Source organism: Talpa europaea, assembly GCF_964194135.1.
Source record: "Talpa europaea genome assembly, chromosome: 10".
Taxonomy (NCBI): Eukaryota; Metazoa; Chordata; class Mammalia; order Eulipotyphla; family Talpidae; genus Talpa; species Talpa europaea.
Genome location: NC_140077.1, coordinates 101,304,735 through 101,324,225, shown reverse-complemented (window position 1 = coordinate 101,324,225; position 19,491 = coordinate 101,304,735).

Here is a 19,491-nt window from a genome sequence, read left to right as displayed (position 1 = left end):
AGAAGCACGGGAGGGTGAGAGAATCCATCAGAGCCAGAGCAGGGAACAGAACAGGCAGACTGATGAAATACACGGCTGAGGGGAGCAGTGGGCAGCAGGAGAGGTCTGCGCACCATGTGGTACCCTCACCGGTGGCCGGGGATTGAACCCAGTGCCCAACCACCGCACCACCAGGGAGGCCCTGCTTATCATTTTTTGATTAAGGATGGATTCAGGACTCACACATTGAACTCAGCATGTTTCTTTTTATTTATACATATGCCCTTTCCTATTTTATTGCTTAATCAACAATTGTTTTTATCAAAGAACCTAAGCCTGTTGTCTTATAAACTATCCTACAATCTTGATGTCTGATTATTTCTTTAAGAATAGCTTCTGTTTAAACATTTTTGTCAGAATGCAATAACTAACACTGAATACTTCACCCTGTATCACATGAAGAGGGATGGTGAGCTTGCTATGTGGATTAACGTGATTCCCATAAGACTTACACATTATGTAAAAAATACTCATAGAGGATATGAATATCCTGGTCCCCAACTATTTCCACCTAATAGCCATGACACCCACTGATAATTCTTGCCTGAGTACATTATTATGCCAATATTTGCTAAAAGATGACTCTCTATTTCTATCCTCATTGCATATTTTTTACCCAGCATTCTTGCATAAAACTAAATCACTTTCCTTCCCCCCCCCCCTTTCTTTTCTATGGACTCCTAGCCAGTTTTGATGTTATTATTCAATGTTTACTGCTGTTTTTGATATTTAGGTTCCTCAAAATTGGCCAATTGGAACTCCTGTTGCCTCCAGTATTTGTGGTACATTTCTTTCTGGTACAATAGCTCACCCTGTACCTCCTCCCACCCAAAATTTCGCCACCCCTTTCTTTAAAATATCTAGTTCCTTTTACTGGGAGATGATACTCGGAAACCAAGTATAGTCTTATTATCTTGTTTACTAGAGAAATCCTTCTATTGAGGTGCAGTCTTCATTTGACATTTACTTAATGTTCTTTTTCTGCTGTTTTGTAGTACCTAAGGAAAGGTAGCATGTTGAGTCTTCCTAAATATCATATTTTTAATGAGGCCATTATATTTGGATATGCAATTAGCTCAAGAATATTGTGAAGGAGGGCCATGGACTAGTAAATTGTACCTTTCATTCTAGTAATCACTTTCAGAATCCTTTTAAATTGAACTTAATGTGTTCCCATCCTACTGAAGTAGCTCCTTTCATATTATGCTATTTCTCCTTCAGAGAGAAGATAGCTCCAGAAAAAGGTGGGCATGTCTCAAAGAGAAAGCATGCAGCTGCTAAGTCTTCATCTGGTTATTCACCTCTGTTCTTTTACCTTTTTTCAGTAACCTGCTTCTCGGATAAAAATCTACATCAGATGAAATAAAAGTGACACCTCTGCATTTTTCCTTGCTCTTCTGTGGCAAAGAAGAGGCCCCAAAAGACATGTTTCCAGCTTTCCCTGTAATTCCCCTTATTCCTTTTTCTCATTCTTCCTAATAAAGGATTATTGATTGAAGCTGTGAAGACAATAATGTAAGGCCCCACTGAATTAGAAAAATACGAAATCAGAAACATGAGTCTTCTATTCCAAAGAATTAGTTTAAAAGTTAAAAGAAAAAGAAAAATACCGGATGGTCTCATTCATAGAAGGAATTTAGAAAACCTAAATAAGGGACCAGGAAAAAACCTAATTATAATAAAGAAAAAATCAAAATCAACTATAAACCAGAGACACACTACAGGGGTGGGAGGAGGGAGTAGGATCAAAACAAGGTGGGGGGGATGGGAATTATATGGGGACTCTAACCAAGATGAAAATGCATACATTGTGCAAAAAAGAAAAATAATGTAAAAAAGATATAAAATAAAAAAATAAAGATTAAAAAAATAAAAGTTAAAACAAAAACTGTGACTGATACAATACAGAGGGATTAGATAATATATGGTGCTTCTCCATGAAATCCTCTTCTGCCCCAGCTCCCCTATTTGACTCTTCCTTGCCTTTCAGTTCAAGCGTACAAGTAGATAATAAAAATCCTACTAACATTCTTTCTATTAAAATCCAAGTCAGACATTAAAGTGCCTGCTCTTCTCTGGAAGTTACCTTACACAAAGTTGATGAAAACAAGACAGGTCCCAAATCATAGGCTCTGTCACATGGATTCAACAGTGTTGACAAATGTGTGGCAATAGTATGTTTCTGCCTAGAATGACAACAGTATAACTTCTGTATTAGTGAGGTTTCTTAATTCCAAAGGACAACAACCCAACATAAATAAGCCTGAGGTACTTAGAAATTTCTTAATTTATATAAATGAGAAAGTGTATTCAGGCCAGACTCAGGTCAGAGTTGGTGGGTAATCTGTCTCTCTCTCACTGTCTCCAGGAAAATAATGTTGGAATTGAGTTAAAATGACAGACACCCAACCAGGTCACAATTAGTGTCACAGAGAATTTTTTTTGTTTATTTTTTGTTTGTTTGTTTGTTGTGGGGGGCAATCTCCCCCTATTTATGACCAGCAGTGTCAGAGATAAAGAGTTTTAAGTATTCTATGTGAGTGTGGTAGAAGTGGAGAGCAGAACTGGGTTTTTTCCCTACTTAGGAGAGAGAACTGTAGGTTTTTCTGAATACACATATTACTTACTATACAATCCTCACAATAAGTCAATAACATAACTCCTATCAATTTCCCCATTTTACCGATTAAACAACTGAGGTAAAAAAAAGGTAACTTGTCTGGGAATGTACAGCTGAGTAGCACAGAATCCAGAATTCGGGCTCAGTTAGTCTGACTCTACAACTGTGCTTTAATTCCTGACTTATATTTGCCTGCTGGTATAGAATCACAATGGTACTTAGTATCTATCATACCTACTGAAACCACATATACTATTGCCTAAAATTTCTTTAACAAGAGGCAAACATTTCATTTAGCACCTTAGAGTTAACACGTTCAAAATCAAATTTCTAGTTAAAAACGAGAATTACATAAAAATAAAAAAATTCACCATAGGAAATGAAGACAACCCATTAATGATCAGAGCTTGCTATCAAATCATTTCCCCAAAGTATTTATCCTCATAGAAAACAAATCTAATATCACAGTCAGAGAATGACCTTATTTAGCTTCTACTAGGCAAGGCAAAAATGGCTGTGTTTGTGGCCTCTGTGCTGCTCATGTACTTGGCTCTGTATGATTTATGAAAATTGCTTAGCATTTAGAAGCTTTGCTCTCAGGGGATTACTGTATTAAGGTTGTGCCCTATCTCATGTGATATGTGTGTTTCTTGATTAGAATACCATGTTGACTGATCCTTTTAATCTATATTTTTCCAAAGCACAAAATAATCTACACTAAATTGGTTCAATATAAAGTCAGTCACAAAAGGGATCACAATTCTCATTTGGGGATCAAACGTCTTTGGAGTGGAAAAAATATTTAAAGAGACACCTACTTTAATATGTAATTCTCAAAGTTGTCCTGCCAACATTTAAAAAAAAAAAAAACAGAACTTAAAAAGATTTGCAAAAGAAAAATTGAAGTGTCAGAGGAAATTAATATAATTAATTTGCAAGCAGCTTGTTTCTCTATAATCACATATCCCTTAAATAGCAGGGTTGCCCAAATTATATGTTCTCCATTCAACTCTGTCAGGCAAAACTTTAAAATAGCTCATACTGTGAAGCCTAACTTCTAGTTGATGGGAACAAACAGTTGATGACAGACAACTAATAAGGACATAAATGCTTCTTGGAACCTGATGTAAAGTGTTGCTTTGACAATTTATTAAACCCTACTGTTTTCCATCTTTGACATTGAAAAGTTACAGGTGAGGTTTTGCTTGGGCTCCGGAAGTATCATTTCTAGAATGGATACAAAGTATTGTGCAGATAGTCATGTTCAATACGTACAGCAATAGTTTGCACTTTAGCTAATAAAATGAACATAGAGTTTGATGTCAGAGAAGCGAAATTTAAAATCCCACTCCTGCCACATACTAGTTGTGTAGTGCCAGAAAACTTAGCCTTCTTGCATCTTGGTTTCTTCATCTATTATGAAGATAAGCATTATTATTTACCAGGCTGCTGAAGTGAACACTAGTGGGAGTAGCAAAGTTGCAGAGACTTGTCACACAAAGAAACAGAAGATAAAGCAGTATCAACGGGCATTAGAACAAGGATAAATTCAGAAAAAGGCCAAATACCAAACTGGGTTAACCAATTGGATTGCATGGAAAAAGTGAAAAGGAACAATAGTTAGGACGCAGACCATCTGCTGCTCCCCTCAGCAGTGTACTTCGTCAGTCTGCCTGTTCTGTTCCCCACTCTGGCTCTGGTGAATTCTCTCACCCTCCCACGTTTCTGACTGTACCCAGGGCTTGTATAAATCAATAAATAAATCTTTTTAAAAAAAATTTGGTTTTCACAATGTAAAATGAAAATAACAAATAACGGCCTTGTCTCGCACAAAGCTTGAAGGAACAAGGAAAATTATGCAAATGAAGCATTATTATGTACTCTAACATACTGTGACATTAAGTGCTCATTATCATGTTCTTATTATTCTAATAAAGTATATTTTGGTAAGTACACTTATTCATTATCCTGGAAAATATAAATGTAAAAGGCAGCCACATTAATAGTTATTCTAGGAGCATACCTTTGCTGCATAAATTAAACAGGATTAAGGCATGAAATCAAAACACTTGTGTTTTTATTGTTAAAACTGTTAAAATTCTATTTTCCTGATGGTTATTCACTTTTATTTGTTTATGATATAGAGTAATTGGGCTTTTCTCATACTGGAGCATAGAACAACAACCATGTATGACAAAGTTGGCTACATGCAATAATAATTTGCAGTGACTTCTAGATATCTCAGGGTAGCTTATAAAAGGCTGTATGGTATAGGGACTGTTAAGAATAGGCGTTGGCATTTTATAGACCTGAATTAAACTCTAGCTCTGCCACCTGTCATTTGCAAAAATTTTGTCAAATTTTCCTTCCAAGCATGAGTTTCTTCTTCACTTGTAAAATAGGGAAAATAATGCCTAGAGAAGTCTAAAAAATGGATGAAATAAAAGAGGGTGTCACTATACAATCCTCACTAGCTGCCCCACCAGGTGTCCACAGTGGCATTGAGCTCAGTGAGTCTACCACAGCTGAGTCTTGGACTTCAATACTGAAAGCTCAGAAATAAAAACCATAAGGATCCTAGCATAAACTGGGTCAAGCAATTTTGCATCAAGCCTTCGAAATGCAGAAAAGACAAGTGTAAATTGCTGTACATTTTTAATGAGAGCTCTCGGCCATGTGACCCTTCTGCTCCATCCTCTCCCAGAAAGTGAGCTGCATGGAAAGCCAACTGAACAAAAGATTCTGGTTGAGTGAGAAATCAGCACGAGGAAAGTTGGCTATTTGAGTGTATAATATAACCAGATATATCTTTCTTTACCATGTGGCTATAAAAGAGATCAGAACACATCATGCCAAAATATGCCAGACCAGCATATTGATTATTTTGAGCTGAAAGCAGTTAAGAAAAAACAAAGGCAGGAAGGGCTCTCTGGCTTGACCCTTTCTAACAAAAAAAAAAAAAAAAAAAAATGGGGCATAAATTTCTTGGAGAAAGCTGTCCTCTCTGTTTTACAAAGAGAAGAATATTCTTATCACAAAATATAGGAAATTTATGCTGAGAGATTAACCTGTACAAACAAAAGTATCAACCCTAAAAATCCTTATCGTTTCATTTGTTTCCCCCAATATTACCTTGGTCATGTTCCCATAGCTTACGGCCTAGACACAAACTTCTTTTTCCTTTGTCTTTTCACATATTCACAAGTTGTTATTCTTTGTTAAAACGGTATATAAGCACTAAAAATTACCTACTTCTTTGGGTCTTTAATTCTCATGTATGAAAGCTTCTATGTACACATAAAATATTAATATCAAATGAAATTTGTATGCCTTTGTGGTGTAAGTCTGTCATTCGACAGTTTAAGTCTCAGGTCATCCACAGAATTTAACAGGAAAGAGGAAAAGTCTTTCTTCTGTAGTTTTATTTGTGATGTTGACAAAATACACCAACCAGTCTGGAAGACTCCTGATTTACATTTAAATGGACACTCAATGTTTGCCTCCACTTACAAAAAATGCTCTTCTCCACATTCTTGAAGCCCCTTTGACTACTGAACTTTCCTTTTGATTGATAATAATATATGACAAAAGGTGTACGCACTTTCAATAACTGAGATGAGTCTTGCAGTCCTAGAAGCCCTTGTTCTTTTTAAGATGATTTTTCCAATTTTGTGTTATTTTTCTCCCTTCATAGTTTTTGGTGCTTTCCTCTGTGTCATGGTCAAGCATGGGCTAAAATACCTACCTCTTATTACCGGGGATTTAGTTAAGTATTCAATAAATGTTAGCATATTGATTTTCTCTTGTCATGTCATGAGTTTATCTTCACCTATACCGCTACTCTATGTCAAAGAAATAAAAGTCAGTTTTTGTCTATATACTGTGTAAAACTATAATTTCATTATAGTTACCAACTGATACACTAGAGTAGTTGCAAATAACTCAAGTTGCAGCCACAGCTCCCTAATTATCTATAAGGCAAAGCTCCTCAACTTTGAATATAAAAACATTTCTACTGATTATAGGAATGGGAATGTGGAGAAGAGCATTTTTATTGTTTTGTTTTAGTGGAGTGACAGCAGAGGGATCAGGAGTTCTGTTCTTAGTACTTGTTTAATAATTTGCTTCTCCTTCCTCACTAACCATATTAAAAAGAGAGAAGAGGGATCGGGTGTGGAAGAGGGAGGCACAAAGAGAAAGGCACTTTTTTTCTTTAATTTTAAAGTCACTGGTAAAAATACTTACCATTTTCCTCTGGGAATGTTTTCTTAATCTGTACTAATAATGGTCTTGTCACCATTTCCACCCACTTCTGCAGCTGCTTTACCACCTTCATCACCTGTTCCTACAAGCAAACCCTGCCTTTTAAGTCATCTGTCTTCTGAGTGAGAACATTTTCTTCTTTTAGCCTTTGATGTATTAATTAATTAGAAATCTAATGGCTATCTAGAGGGCAGGAACTGTGAGCAGAGGACAGCAGATTTATCAACAGAGGGATAAGCCTCTTTCTGTGCTGATAGTATTCTTGCAAGCAAGTGAACATTTCTGAAACCCTCTGGACTTCTGGACTTCTGTAAGAAAGGTAGCAAATACCAACCCCACAAAGTGACACAGAACAAGAAGGACAAGGACCCCTGGTATGCCCAGGGAAAGCAGAGTTGTCACAGAAAGCAGAGTAGCTATGGTGCATAGACTAGGCTAATAGTCTGGAAATAGGCTCCAAATTACAAGGAAGATTGTGCTGAGCTTTAAAATGCATTGAGATCAACCGCACATCTAAGAAAATGCTGGCTATTAAGAGATGCATTTTAAGCTGGAAGGAGATAAGAAGAGAAAGGGCCACATGATCTAGTTCTAAGCTCTATCATTTGTTTATTCTAAAGACAAAATCTTGAGGTTATGTTTTTCAAAAAATAAAAGAATAAGACTGAGTCCTTCGAAAGTGGCTAGAAGAGCTTGCAATCCAGTCAACCTGTCTCCTGCTGCAAACACCTGAAGTATGACAACCCCAGGCAGTGAACAGAATAACATGCTTTGTTGGGATATATAGGACTGGCTAATCATGAACAAACTGCATATTCCCAGTCAACCACATGATTTTTGTATTTGCCATACATAAAAATCTAATATAAGGAAATTTTACTGTGTAAAACTTTAAAATATCTAAGCATGGACAATGTGATAGAAATATGTAAGCAGGTGATATTTAGTTTAGACTCAGGGTAGTTAGGTAGCCCTTGAAGTACTCTAACCAGAAGCCTACTCTCCAAAGACAGCAAATATTGCTACCCTCTTTTTCTCCAATACTAAAGAATTAACATAAAGAATGTAGAGGGTGTGAATGGAAAAGAGAAGGCACAGAGACATCAGAAAACTATAAAAGCATGGAGCTCATGAGGAAGAAAGAGTTTGAAGTAGAAAAGAATGGTGATATAGGTTCAATGCAGCTCATACAGAATCATGTATCAGCCTGGGCTGCTGCTATGAAACAAGAAAATGAGACTTACAGACTAGAAGCAACTAGTCTTGTACAAACCTCTCATTTTGCAGATAGACAACTGAAGTTAAAGACAGTCTGGGTTCAACTCATAATGAACTAGTAACACCAGAGCTGGAATTAGAGTCAAATCCCCTAGCAGCACGACCAGCATTCATAAAAGTGTTATTAAAGTCTAAGAGTTAAAAAGTACCTAAGGCCAGCCAGCATCTGGGGTAATGGCCTAGATAAAATAAAGCAGGTACAGTCTTTACAAAAGCACTTTAGTCTCTAGGGATATACTGGCTAGAACATCTTATCAGTGTCAACATATTAGCTTTGCCTAATTGCAAATCTGTAAAGCTTGACTTGGCACTTCATACAAACACAGAGGGATGTCCCTCATTCCCTTATGCTTGAGGGCCCAAACTCTAGGATCAGATTCTGGCACAACCCCACCCCCAGCTCCCATAGCTCCTTTCCAGATCCATCTCACAGCGACGCACAAACTACTGCTGAGGTAGAGACACTCAGGCCTACCAGACAACTAATCAACAACTGCAGACAGCAACCTAAGTAGTTAAGGTGTGGTGTCATATTTTGTCCCTACCATCCCTAAAGAAGTGTGTGTGTATGTTAATAGAAATATTTACTTTAGATATATTCAATAGTTTTGATTTGGGTAAATTCTTACGTTGAATAACCTATCATAAATATAAACGGTTGGAAAAGGAAATGCCAAGTTGGTTTCCACCTTCTATGGCAAAACCAGTGGAGTGATAAGTTTGCAGTGATAAGTTTATACTTTTCATAGCTTTCACACGTTATGGAAATTAAACATTTTCAGTTTAAAAATTTGAATATTTCAAGTAAGTTTCATCAAGTTAAAAAAGTTTAAGGTCTTCCTTTTGGAATGGTATTTGTGCCTTTTTTTAAAGGAGATTATATGTTTTAAAGGAGATTATATGTTTTAAATTTAGAATGGCATTTAAAGAAATATACTATTTGCTGAGGAGTCCGCGTGCAATAATCCTACCAAAAAGGAAAATCTGGTAATTTTCAAGGACCCAAAACATAACAAAGGTAATATAAAGGATATTCTGCTTTCAGGTTCCACAGAAGTGAAGGTGATGTTATGTTGGCTATTAGCATTAGTGGTGGTGTGGTTTTCAGGGGAGGAAGGGACCTAGTTGAATTCTAATGCAGTATTTACTTTCAAGTAATAGTAAATGTTTTGCTGAAGTTTCTTATATCCTAACAAATAACCAAGACTTCATTATTATTATATTTTAAGAAACCCACTAATGATAAAGCACTATACAGTCAAGACCTACAAAGTTATTGTACAAATATGCTGCTTCCATTACCCCATTTTTTTGTGGGGTCTAGGAGGAACATTGGTAGAAAATAGTTTTATTTCAATCAAGGAAGAGAAATACGTCAAAATACCATGCCAATTTAGGCATAAATTTAATTAGGTTTCTCAAATGTGTTGAAGATACCTAATTTATTTCCATTATGTTGGAATTCTTAAGGTCTAAAATTATGTTCAACTTTTAGAGGAATCTGTGTGCATAGCAAACTGAAAAATTTTCACACTGAGAAAAAAACTAAGATTTGAAAAATGATTAAAATATGGAGATCAAACCACATATTGCAAATAATACTTTTTGGCTTTCACAATGTTACTGCATTCTGTGCATAAAATGAAATAATTTTCCAAGCATAAATGGTCAACCACATTGGCCAGAGATCACTGTTACTCTTGAACATGTCTCTGTATTAGATAGAAAGCACAAATGTAGACCATTAGTTGTAGAATACAATCACCTCTCTCTCTACTTGCAAGAGAAGCAACAGTTTGTCTCAGAAGCTAAGTGTTATTCCAAGTCCTTGTCTAGCTCTGTGCTGCCCTAACACTGATGTACCAGGTCAAATCATTTCACTTTGCTTGCTTGTTTCATTACATTAAAAAAAAAATTGTTGTACATTACTGCAGCAAATACCCCAAATATAACTCTAATTTTCCAAGGAAAGTACAAGTTCTCCTAGAATTGGTCCACTTCATAGACTTCTTTTAACCTAGTATTATGGAAAATAATTTCCTTATGGGCCACTAAGAAGATGATTTAGAAAATCAGAGTTCTTTGAAACTTAATGGAAATTTTTCTTTCCAAAGATACTTCATTTACAGTTTTAAAAACAAGGCACTGCTTAGTATATTTGAAAAGGTAAACTCAGCCAAACTTTGATGATATCTTAAGTTTGAGACCATCTATAAAGTTGTGTTAAGCAATTCATTTCTCTTGATTTAAAGTCAAATATCTATAGATTCTTCAGTTACATTTTTAGAAGACAATAAAATAAACAGTACCAACTAATTAATTACTATTATGATTTCCTAAGATGATAAAAATATAACATTCTTTGAGTATTTTTTTTTTTACTGACGTAACATTGGTTTATATTCTTTTGTGTTTTAGAGGTATAGGATCTCCCCCTTCAGGTATAGGATCTCTGTGCATCCACCACCAAAGCACCTACAGTCCTTTCCCATAGTCCGTTGTGTTCCCTTCTTACTTTGTCTTCCAGCTCCTCCTTCCCCTCTTCCTCCATATCCTCAGTTATATAGTCAGATTTCTAGGGTTTGTTGTTAGTTTTGCTTTATCTGACCTTTGTTTGGCTTCTCCATATTCCACATATAAGTAATACCACCCAGTATTTGTCTTTCCTGCTACTTATTTTGCTTAGCATAATCTCCTCCAACTGCATCCACGTTGCCACAAATGGCAAGAGTTTATCCTTTTTGACAGCTGAGTAGTACTCCATCATGTGTATATACTACATCTTTCTAATGCAATCTTCTGTATTTGGGCTCCTAGATTTAGCTTGGCTATTATAAATAGTGTTGCAATAAACATGAGAGTACATTTTTCCCTTCAAATGAATGTTTTTGTATTCTTTGGAGAGATACCTAAGAATGGAATTGCTGGGCCATAAGGCAACATGCTTTCTCAGTTCCTTACTTTTTAAATACCACCATCTCATATTTGAAATCACCAAGGGTGACCACTAAAAACAAATAACAGGCATCTCGTAACATTGGTTACGTAAGTTTTATCTTTAGTGGTTTCAGACGGGTGGGGAGAATTCTTTTCAAAAATACACATCCATTAGTATAAATTATCTTAGAATTACAGCTTTCCACTTTTCCACTAGAATCAAGATAATTTCAGTGGAAGCAGTAATATACCTTCATATATTAACATATTCTCACTGAGGTATAAATAGTTACCTGAGATCATAATGGCTGAACATTCCCTATAGAGGAGGAAGGGGGAATCCTGGGTTTTTATAGGAGGACTTGGCTAGGATAGAGGATCATTTGAGACAGGCAAGATGGAATCTTTGTTCCTTAGCAATTTTCCCGGGACCAGCTCTGCTTAGAAGTTATACTTCTTCCTAGAACTAGCAGCATGACACCTGAATTACTCAGGAAAGGAGATAAAATAATGTATATGCAAAGAAAAAAAGACATCATGTAGAGATTGCTTTAGATCATAAGATCATTGAACTGATTCATTACGGTAATGTTGAAAGGAAAACATAACATAAGGTTTTTGAAAAGAAGTCTGGCTTTGACATTTAATATATTTCTCTTTGGAAACTATTATAAGGTTATTCATTAAATGGTCAGAAGATGTCGTTCAAGTCCTGCTATGGGTTAGACAATGTGCTAATCCATAAGGTTGGTGCAGAGGGCCTGTGGCCTGGTGAGGGCCAACCTGAGCTTACTCTAAATATGCTTTTCTCATTGCTCATAGCCATGCGGCAATCTGGCAGGAACACGGCTTTCTCTCCACCAAAGGATCTCCTATCATTAATGCTAAACTTATTCTCAAATTATGAGAGGACCTTCAGCTGCCAGCTGAGGTGGCCATAGTTCACTGCATGGGACACTAATTGGACCCCTTGGAGGTGACACGAGGAAACATCAAAACAGATAAAACATCCAGGGCTCTGACAAACCCTGGTCAGCCTTCTGTCGCACCTGTACTATTTCTCTCTTTACTCTTTACCTTCTATTTCATCCCTTTATAAGCCTAATGAACAGACAAATTTTCTTTCCAAGGGTGGTACCAACAGAGATCAACAACAACAAATTGGCTCTCCCTGAGTAGCAAGCCTCTGACATTATCCAAAAGGTTCACGAGACGCTGCACATTGGGCCGCACTCACTGGTCCACTTTCTTAAGCCTTTGTTCTTTCACCCTTCACTGGCTAAGATCATCTGGGAGACCTGCTCCCGCTGTCCAACATGCTCCAAAGTATCCCCACAATGGGGAATACATCTTTCTTCCTTCGTAAGTCACCAAATGAGAGGACATCTCCCAGGACAAGATTGGCAGGTCGACTTCACCCACATGCCCTCTCACAAAAAAAATCAAGTATCTTCTTACCATGGTAGACACTATCTCTGGGTGGGTGGAGGCCTTTCCTGCCACTAGAGAAACAGCACAGGTGGTAGCCGAAGCCCTAATTAACCACATCAGTGGGGAGATATCTGTTGGTCCTGTTTTACTACAGGTTTAATCTTTTTTTTTAAAATCAGCTTATATTTTTTACTTTTTTTTAAAGATTGATTTATTTATTTATACAAGTACTGGGTACAGTCAGAAGCTCAGGAGGGTGAGAGAATTCACCAGAGCCAGAGCAGGGAGCAGAGCAGGCAGAAGGACCGAAGTACACTGCTGAGGGGAGCAGGGGGCGGCAGGAGAGGTCTGCACGCCATGTGGGACCCTCGCTGGTGGCTGGGGATCGAACCGGAGCTGCAGAGGCTGCAGGCAGCTTCGCAGCCCAGTGCTCAACCGCTGCGCCACCAGGTGAGGCCCAGGTTTAATTTTTTTTAATGAAAAACTGACAATGCATATTTTCTATTTTCTCCTGTATCAGCTTACACATTTCACCTAATTTTTCAAATTAATTGTGATAAACATAATATCCTCTTTTCATATCTGTGGAACTTGATGTTGATAGTTTTTATTTTCTCTTCCTTTTTTTCCTTAATGAGTTCTGCTAGCTATTTACCACATATATTGTACTGATTACAATTTCATCAATTTTATTTCTTTTTTCTCCCAAGCAAATCCAATCTTTATTTTGAGATGAGGCAATTTCTAATAGAAGAAGTCTATACTTGACACAACTTTCCCACTAGTAAAGATAAAGGGTGAATATTTGTAGGGTCCCCATTCCCAAGTGCTCTGCAAGTTATCATTAAAAATTGACACTTAGAACAAATAAACCCTTCCTTTTTTCCTGGCAGAAATGGATAATTGCATAATATTTAACACACATCAGACATTTTTAGCTTCTGCTCAGACGTTACTTGATATGTGACTTAATCTTCTAGAACAAAACAGGCAAGGTAGATAAGCTCATCCTGGAATGTTTTGTCCTGTACACCCTGTTCTGATGCTGTGGTTTGGAAATCCTGGCTATAGGCTGTTTTAACTAACCACTCTCCATGCAAACACACAGTGACAATATGACTCCACTCACATAAAACTCCCTGAGCCGGAACACAGATTGTCAAGTTCTAAAGGAAACCAAATCTGTTTGCATCTTCAGCAAACTCTTCCTCTCTGAATTGACTTGTTTTTTTAATGGAACTACATCACCAACAGGCTGCAGCTACCACTGGATCCATGAAAAGATCATTTTCATCTTAATTCTGTTTGTAAAAGATATGCTTGGTATCGTGAAAAACATTTAATTTTGTGACCTGTGCCTGAAAGTGGAAATTTTATATAAAATTCACTTACCTTTCAGTTCCTCTGGAGATTCACTTGGCAGATGAAGCCTTGATGATTGGGTGGTCCAGTTCTTACAAATTTTAAAATGAATTTCACCTACTACTCTGACACCAAAAGGCAACATAAACATTCATAAGAAAAAGCAAATGAGTTTCATTAGTTTCATAATACATTTTCTTCCTTTTATATTCTTTCAGTTAAAGTTGCTGTTTTTATTCTACTTTTTAGATAGATGCCTTTATAATAAAATTCCAGATTTTCTTTTCTTCTTATACATGCACTAGAAATTTCCCTGTGAGCACTGCTATAGCTGAATCGCCCAAGGTTTAATGTCTATTTTTATTCTCCTTTATTTTAAAGCACTTTGTCATTTTTATTGTGATTCCACTTTGACAAATGGGTTATTTAGAAATGTATTGCAGCTTTTCCCATGATACCCAGAGGACAGGAGCGCAATCTTGCGGGCTTTTATGGTAACTTAAAGGGAAACTCACAATGCTTGGAGACCCTGATTTCCTTCAAAGGAAGCAGGAAAATGTTGTCAACTTCTGTGCAGAAGGAACCCACTTAGATGACACCAAACATGACGTCCAGGGGGACAGTACATCTACAGAAAAAAGTGGGCATTTACATCATGGATCCAAAGAGCACCCGGAAGAAGCTCCTGTAGGCAGGTTGTGGGGTGTTGCCAATGAAAACGTGGCAGATCCTAGTGTCAGATCCTCCATAAATACTGACCAGAGCAGTGTGCAGCAGTGTGCTCCTGCCACTGCATCACTCGTGCTCCTGGACACTCACTCCTGGAAGGCCACTCCCCGGATCTGGAAGCCAGAACTCCAGGCCATCACCAATCTCAGGACCGACCACCTGATTTTTCAAAGGCCTCTTGTGCTAACCTGCCCACCCCTGCCTGTAACGCAGACTCTCCGCAGCACTAGGTGGACACTGCCTGGCCCCTGACCAGGGAGCTCACGGGTCGTGGGGACCAGGCGGCTGTGCGCATGCGTGAGCGGCTCCCGCCATCCCCCGCGGCAGGTCGCCCTGACCTCTCCCTCTCGGGGATGCTGAGGGGACCGGAAGGGGAGGGAAGCGGCTCCTGAGAAGACGGTGGCCAAGAAGGAAATGACGTGGCAGCTCCTGGCTTCACTGCTGCGAAAACCGAGTTGGGTGTGAAGGCGGGAGGCAGATGGCGGCGGCCGCGTGTCAGCGCCTCCCTCAGGGCTGAGGACGAGGCTTCCGCAGGTGGCAGGTAGGAGGCTGTGCTTCCACAAATTCTTAAATAAGGGTGATGAGAAAAGGTCCCCCCCAAAAAAAAGAAGAATAAAAATACATGACATTTTCTAATTATTTAGGGGTTTTCTCCTTGTATTTGTGTTACTCATTTATAACTCAGTTGCACCGTGATCAGAAGAAACTGTGATATAATGCTTGAAACATTGTTGTGACTTCCTTTGCAGACCAGGTATAGATATCATTTTGCTGGGAGTTCTATGTGAACTAAAATAGAATTTGTATAATAGGAATGTTGAGTGCTGTGTTCCAGCAGTGTGTTTTACACACACACACACACACACACACACACACTCACACACAGGGTAAAATTAATAGTGTTGTTCTAAATATCTGTACGTCTGCTGATTATTTTCTCTGTTGCTTAGACTGGTCTGTCACACTCTATGATCTTGGTTTTGTCTGCATATTTTTTTCATATGTCAGTTTTGTTTTACGTGTTTGGAGACAGTGAATACAAATTTAGGAATGCTATGCCTCCTGGTGATTGTGCTTTCCTCATTTGAAATGCCCTTATTTTTAATAATAGTTTTCTCCTTAAAGTCTATGTTGTTAGTATATCTCTGCAAACTCTGTTTTTATTGGGGTTTGCATGATTGATTTTCCATCCTTTTGCTTCCAGTTTTTCTGCTTCTTACATGTAAAGGTTATTACTTGTTAGTTCCTTTGTGATACAATCAGTCTTAATTGTGGTGTGTTTTGCCTAGAATAGAGAATTTCATTGGAACAGTTGTGCCATTTACAGTTAATGTAATGCTGAAGTATGTGAGATTATATCTGTATCTTACTCATCTTACTCCCTTTATTGCCTCGATCTCTTGACTACATCTAGGGGCCAGATCTAGCCACATTCATTTGATTACATACTGTTAATTGCTTTTTTTGCACTACAATATCAGTTTTACTAACAGCTGTTAAGTAATATGCTTTTTAACAATAGATTAATGTTATAGCACAAGAGGAATAGATTTTCTGAAATTGACATATTAAAGCTTATGCAAGTAGAATGTGATATTTGCAGTACATGTATATAACAAAAGATTTATATTCAGAACTTCTAAATCAGTATGCTTGAAAAAGTTAAGAAACCCCAAAATAAAATGAAGAAAAAAATTGTATGAGCATATAACTCGTGACTAAGGATATCCAAATGGCCGATCAGCATATAAAATATGTGCTTAAATTAATTAAACATCAGGAAATTACATGTCAATACTTTATTAAAAATTCAGTGAAGTTCATCTACTAGAATTATATATATGTGGGGGGATGAAATTAGCAATTATTGACAAGGTTATGGCACTGCACTATTCTACTGGCAAGGTGAAATCTTATCTATGTTACCAGTCAATATTATTTGCTAAAATTATACCTGATGGGAAACATTAGGACAGATGTGAACCATAAATGTCAGGTGAGAGGTCATGGCTCTGGGGCTTCCCTGAGGTTATTGCTCTTGTATCCTGTAGTTTATGAGAAGATACTCTCCTGGAACAAATGCAACAAATATTAGGGGATGTGGACCTTCTAAGTAAGGGCAATACCTATACATACCAAAGTGGTCTCTTTCCCTAAACTTGTGCTTGAAGGGCTAGAGAAGAGGTTCTTGGACTGCTGCAGGAATTCCTGCTGATGACACTCTTGCTGCTGTCCCCCCATTTTCTACATGTGCCCCACAAAGCTGAATGAGTCTGGTGCCACAATGACTTATTAGGCCCACAAGTATAACTGGCTAGGGAACCCAAGACCAGTGCTGCTGGTCTATCAGAATGAGTGATTTAAACTCCACATGCTGTGCACAGAAATATGAGTGACCAGAACAAAGACCCTGCTTTGGTCTTAGTTACCTTACATCCTAGAAAGGGGAGACAGACCAAAAAAAGACTTAAAATCATGTCAGTGGTAGTACCTTGTTAAAAATCAAGCAGCATGTGGGGGATAAAGAAGGATGGTGAAGAGAATTTGTCATTTTATATAGAAAGTTCAAAGAGAGCTCTATAGCAGTAACATTTGAGCAGAGATTTCAAAGAAGTGAGGCAGCAATCCATGTAGGTGTCTGCAGGAGAACTTTCCACACACAGGAAAGAGCAGGTACATAAGGTTTTAGGGAGAGCAGATCACCTTGCACCATATAAGTCATCTGATATAAATACAAGGACTTGGAGGTTCTGAACAGAGGTTATGACTGGCATTCATGTGTGAGAACTGACTTTCATATCAAAGGTGACACAGCGAAACCAGTTAAGCTATTGTAACAAACCAAATGGGAGACGGGGCAGGGCACAATGCAAGTGGTGAAAAGTGATTAAATATGAGTTCTTTTGAAGGCTAGGTTTTGTTTCCAGTTCAACTTTTTGATAAGAGGAAAAAGGAGTCCAGGTTGACCTTAAGGTTTGTGACTTAAACATCCAGATGAATAAGTTGCCATGAATTGAAATGGGGAAAATTGGGAGAGGAATTTTGGGGGCAAGGAATTAAGTCATTTTTGGATTTGTTAGTTTTTAGATGTGCATCAGACATCTAACTGAATATGCTATCATAGTTCAATATATAATTGAGATTTTGGAAAGTTTGAAGATAGATGAATACATTTCAGAGTCATCATGATGTAGATTGTATTTGGAGCCAAGGAAGAAGTCCGAGGACTATCCTAACACTTAGTAGTACTGATTTTACTGATTATAAGGACTTACAAATCCTTCCAGGTTTAATTCTTCTTAAGAATTTTATAATTTTCAGTAAAGTGGTATGACACAAAAAGCTCTATAAACATTTATGGGGTACACAACCAGGTTTGGCCTTTGCATGTGTGCTGTTAACCAAAAATAGGTCCAAAAATGCAGTGCTTCAAGCTGGACAAGGACCTTGGAAAATATTTGAGTATCAATTTGCTTCAAAAAAAATTTTTAAAAAGACCTTCTTTTCAAAATGCTTACACTCACTCATGCAGGATATAGTGCACATAAAAAATGGACTGTTATTCAACACAAAACATTTTTCCCAACTTAATTTTTATTGTCTCCATCACCTGTTCTTATGAAACAGAAAATAACGTGTGCATAAATATCACATAACAGGGTCACCATGACCAATGATTTGATTTATATCCTTTATGAAAACAATCAGAGGGAAATCTGCTTATGGCCAAAATATTTAGAGTCAAGAATAAAAAGGTAAAAGTTCTGAGGATACCAACCCCCCCCCCAAAAAAAAAAAAAAACAAACAAAAAACAAAAAACTTCCAGCACTTGCTTATGGGAAGCTGAGGGTCTCAGAGTGCCAGACTCTAACTACTCACTGCATTCCTTTGTGGTCATTGTGCATATATTCCTTTTTTTTTTTAAAGATTTATTTATGCATACAAGAACTGGGGTACAGGCCAGAGGTTTAAGGAATTACTCTGTTAAAATATAAATCAAGTTTTCTTTAATTAAATTTAAATCAAGCATAAGATCTTAATGGAAATAGAAATACTGGCCACTATAGGGTCAAAAAGTCCCAAAGGCTTCTTCTACCATTACCCTTATTTAGTAGAGTCTGTCAACCATATAAATTTCTTTTCCAGGCCTCCCTGGTGGCGCAGCAGGTTGAGCACTGCACTGTGAAGCTGTCCGCGGCCTCTGCAGCGTGGGTTCAATTCCCGGCCAGCCAGGGAGATTCACATGGCACAGCAGACCTCTCCTGTCTTGCCCGCTGTTCCCCTCAGCAGTGTCTTCGATTAGTCTGCCTGTTCTGCTCTCTGCTTTGTCTCTGTGAATTCTCTCACCTTCCCGTGCCTCTGACTGTACACCAGTTCTTGTATAAATGAATAAATCTTTAAAATAAATAAGTAAATAAATAAATAAGTTTTTTCTTTTCCCTTTCTGTTGCCACTGCATATTAATTTAATGTTACTAGGTTCATTCAATATTATTAATGTTATAATAACATTATTCAATATTATATTGTCCCCTCTTCTATCAACCCTTGCAAGATAAACTTCCAACTAGATTAAGAACAGTAGAAGGACTCTCTGCTGGCTCAGGGGTTTAAGTCTCAGCACTATCAAGCTATTGGCAGCCACTGCTGCATGTGTTCAATCCCCAGCCAGGGAGCTGATCCACATGGCACAGCAGACCTCTCCTGTAACCCCGCCTGCTCCTCTCAGCAGTATAGTTCAGTAGATCTGCCTGTTCTGCTCTGGTGAATACTATCACCCCTGCACCTTTGGCCTGAACCCCCATTCTTGTATGCATAAATAAATAAAAATA